Genomic DNA, 5,000 nt, shown 5'->3' on the forward strand with positions numbered 1-5,000 from the left:
CGCACAATAAAGAATAAAGCAATTCTTAAACATTCACACACGTTTCTGTTATGTTGCTTCCTTGAACACCGTCTCAGAAGCTTCCACTAGCCCTCTGCTGCCATCTGGTGGTCCTAAAGGGAACACCTTAACACAATCGTCATGACCACACAGTATATCAAGTAGGATATATTACACACGAATGACGGCCCTAACAACCACATCATGTTTTTGTGATAATTATATATTTTCGTTTCTAACCGAGATTTTTATTTCTAAATGTGCTGGAGCCCAAGGATGTTTCTCACCTGCATCAGGCTGAAGATTATGATAGTGAATCAGGTCATTTGGCTTGTGTTTGTGTCTCTCTCTCGCCACATATCAATTCAATGCATGCACACATTTCCCAGTACTCTCTCTCTCTCTCAGTCTCTCTCTCTCTCTCTCTCTCTGCCTCTCTCTCTCTCGCTCTCTCTCTCTCTCTCTCTTTTTTTTTTTTTTTTTTCATACACACACACATCTTTATAGCCAGCAAGGTGTGGGACCTTGGAGCACACACATTTCTTTCAGCTTGGTGGAGACTTTCCCTGTCCACGTACTCAAACAGGTCATGACCTCAGTAGCTGAACTCCAACATAAATCTAAAAAGTGCAAAGGGTGAGAAGTTATTGCCCGTCCAATCAAGCTTGACCCCCTTGACCCTGTTTTAGCCAGTGAAAGTGACTCCCCTCCCCTCCCTTCTCCTCTCTGATCCAATCCAATGGAGCCCCTGTAAGTCCTGGCTTGGTTAGTAGCCCCATGTGCCCCAGGTTCACGTCATGCTGGATTGGCTGGGGGCGGGTCTGTCGGGATTGATTGGCTCGGGGCGGGTCTGTCAGGATTGATTGGCTAGGGGTGTGTCTGATAGGTTCCTCCCCTCACTGGTTCCATATGTCCTCCCTCCCAACCTCGTCATCTGATCATATTTATGCTCTACAATAACCTTGAGCAAGCAATTATACAGTCATGCACACACGTAATTGAACACAAACACATCATGTGACTGGACATTCTTCATCCGCTTTTGCCAAAACCTTCAGCCCACGACACCAAATGTGTGTGTGTGGGGGGGGGTTTGAATAACAGCGCTGTTCCAAGCAGAGGGAGGGAAACACCAGGAGTAAATCCTTTCACTATATTCCCAGGTTTCATGTACAGCGCTACTATGGCTTAGCCCTGTATAACCCAGAGAACCAGAGAATGTACAGTGGGAGGGTTACAGCTCTGAGCATCAGCCTGTGGAGAGCTGAATTTTAGCTCACAGTATGGCCAGATGCACTGGTGAGCAGAAAGAAGCAGTTAGCATTTAGTAAATTATAAAATTGTAAAATTGATATAGGATATTCTTACGCAGAGGACCAGTGAATGAACATGAATCATACATTATGCATACATATAATGCATCAAAGCCTCAAAGTCTCATTTTAAAATAAAAGTATTTTGTTTGTATGGAGCAGCAGTAATTCTGCTTTGTGAACATCACACCAGGCACCACCCAAAGCTCCTGGCCTGCTCGAGGGTGATGGGGTTCCATTGCCAATGTGCTCCGCCCATATTTATTAACCATAAGGAGGAAAATTTACATGTGTACACAAGTATGTTGGTGTATTTGACCTGCATTACCATTCACATCAGTACCTGCCCTGATGGCCCACCTCCAGAAATTACACCCACGACGGGTGAGTAGGGGTGGGTGTGTGTGTGTGTAATGAGGTGTGTGATCCAGGTCAGGTCCTTGCTTTAGGCTTTTACACACCTTTCTGTTTATTTTGCGTTAATTTCAGCTCATTTAAATTAATATCCCTCTTTAGAATTTAAATGTGAAAAGTTCGGCGTGTGCTTCTCTTCCTCACTCCTCTGCTTTTTAAAGAAATCAAGGTCGCCTTCTAAATCTTTTCTGTTCTGTTCTTTACCTCGACCAGTCACACATACCCATTCTTCCTTCTCTTTCTGTCTTGTTACAGAAGACGGGCGACATTTTCACTGGTCCATAACTTTAGCCCAGATTTAGCAGAGGGATCCCCACAGAGTGTATGTCTCTCTCTCTTTTTCTCTCTCTCTCTCTCTCTCTCTCTCTCTCTCTCTCTCTCTCTCTCTCTCTCTCTCTCACACATACACACACACACACACACACACACACACACACACACAGTGCTGCACATTTGTACTTCTACCACATGGGGGCAGAGTGACGTAAAAGAGAAGACTTCTCCCATATCACAGCACTAGCCGGACCATTCAGCTGATATTTAACATGTCCGCCCCCGTACGGCGGCTAGTACAACTGGAGCAGACAGTGCATGTATTTGTGCAAGTGTGTGTATTTATGAGTGAACACATACAGTATGTGTGTGGGAGGCTTCTGTGTGTATTTCTGTGTATGCCTGTGTGGGGGGGGTGAGCACGCAGCAGTAGGGTTGCAAGCCATCTGCTTGTCCATTCTAAGGCAAGACTTTCTCCGGGAATGCCAGCAACATGCAGAGGCTGAAATAACACCTTCACCGAAGTGTGTATGAGAGAGAGAAGATAAAAGAACTGTAGTATACGGTTTCTAATGATGTTTTTGTCTCTGTGCCAAATACTTCCTCTCTAAAGGCTACACTCTCTCTTCCTCTCCCTTTCTGTCTGACCCACCCACATGTTTCCTTCTCTCTGTCCATCTCTGTCACCCTTTCTACGGATGCATTGTTGAACTAAAGACGACTGAGAACAATGTGTATAGGGGAGGGAGTGTGCAGGTTATGACCCTCATACCTGCTGCTTGAGTTTTCACACTTAAGAGAACACACACTTCCTGTAATGTTTATTTCTAACTGAGTCACCATTTAAATGGATCAAATGAGAAACCCTTCAGGTAATTTGTGCCAACAGCACTTCAGTAGCTATAAATACAAGGGCCTTACAGACACACACACACACACACACACACACACACACACACACACACACACACACACACACACACACATATTGATGGAACCATCTTACAAAGAAGAATAGATATGAGATGTCTACTGTGCATGTGTACATGTGTGTGTGCATTTGCGTACACACATGTGTATGTGTGTATGCACACATGCGTGTGTGTCCAGCCTTACATAGCCTTGCTGAGCAATTCAACACATCTGCATGACATCTTTATGGACTTTTCACAGCACCTGGCTGTAATTAGTTTAGTTCAGAAAATACTAAGATAAGACTAAGGCTTAGAGAAGAAAAGACTAACCTTCCTGTAGACCAAACCACAGTCTAGCCTGGACCAATGAGAGCCATACAGCATAAATCTCACAGTGAATTAAATGAAAGATAGTTAAAGATTAAATTCAATTAATTAAACTCTCATTAATTAAAGATTAGATTCTCAACTTTGGAAAGAAAAAGATGCTGAATACATATGACTTTTGCCAGTGGCCGAGCTGGAGTGGCACTACTGCAGTAGGAGGAATTAGACGAAAGATTAATTAATAAAATGTGTAAAATAAAATGTAAAAAAAAAAAATGTAACTTGTGTATTTAAAGACTTCAAAAGGATTTATGAGTTGATATAGACCAGTCAGGATGAATAAAGGTTTGTTCAATCTTGTTAAATTACAGTCAACACCGTCACACAGCAGTATACAGCACATCATATGATGTGGTTTGATCTGATACTTTCTAGGTTCACAATCCAGTGCAAGTTATAACCAAGGCCAGAGTAATCCATCACAGATGTTTTGACAATTAACCAATAGTCTGTATGTCTAGTTTACCTCATTAGCATACTCGAGGAAGAAATCCATAGATAAATAATGGCATAAATAAATAATTGCAGGAATAAATGAACACAGAAACAGCCAAATAAAAATGTTTTCTATTTATTTATTTACTTACTTACCTTTCCATAGCTTTATTAATATATTTTTCTTTAAATCTGTTTAATCCAATTTACAGAAAATTGCAAAATCAACATACTGTTTGTATGTGCATTTGCAAATGGCTGGGTGCATAAGTGAGTGTGTGTGTGAGAGAAAAACAGAGCTGATCACCAATTTAGAAGCCAGTCTTGACGTTGTCAAGGCAACGGACATAGAATTGTAACCTCTGATGACACAAATAGAGCAGCATAAAAAAATAACTCTCATACATGCTTGCACACACACACACACACACACACACACACACACACACACACACACATGCAAGACGCTTAGAGATTTCTCAATATTGTTAGCAGATTTAAAATGGACATCACGTAAGTACCATCCCTCAGTGCGTCTCTTACTTCCCTACTTGTATTGTCTAGAAACATACAGACACACACATATATACACACACATTGCTTCACTAAAAATCCAGCAGGTGAATTTAAATTAAATTAAATAAGCACTATGTGTTTAAAGTGCAGAATGTAAACCTTAATCCCAAGGTTTTTACGTCACATATTCATATAGTGTTAAATAACCCCATAACAGTCAGTGCACAGATTGATAGAAATTTAAAGAACCCCATAACAGTCAGGGATGTGTCTTCCTTGGTGGTGCTCTCCCAAGGCTGAGGGGCATGTCTTCCCCGGTGGTGCTCTCCCAAGGCTGAGGGGCATGTCTTCCCCGGTGATGCTCTCCCAAGGCTGAGGGGCATGTCTTCCCCGGTGGTGCTCTCCCAAGGCTGAGGGGCATGTCTTCCCCGGTGATGTTCTCCCAAGGCTGAGGGGCATGTCTTCCCCGGTGGTGCTCTCCCAAGGCTGAGGGGCATGTCTTCCCCGGTGGTGCTCTCCCAAGGCTGAGGGGCATGTCTTCCCCGGTGGTGCTCTCCCAAGGCTGAGGGGCATGTCTTCCCCGGTGATGCTCTCCCAAGGCTGAGGGGCATGTCTTCCCCGGTGGTGCTCTCCCAAGGCTGAGGGGCATGTCTTCCCCGGTGGTGCTCTCCCAAGGCTGAGGGGCATGTCTTCCCCGGTGATGCTCTCCCAAGGCTGAGGGGCATGTCTTCCCCGGTGGTGCTCTCCC

The sequence above is a fragment of the Electrophorus electricus genome, chromosome 13, assembly GCF_013358815.1.
Source record: "Electrophorus electricus isolate fEleEle1 chromosome 13, fEleEle1.pri, whole genome shotgun sequence".
In the NCBI taxonomy this organism is placed as follows: domain Eukaryota; kingdom Metazoa; phylum Chordata; class Actinopteri; order Gymnotiformes; family Gymnotidae; genus Electrophorus; species Electrophorus electricus.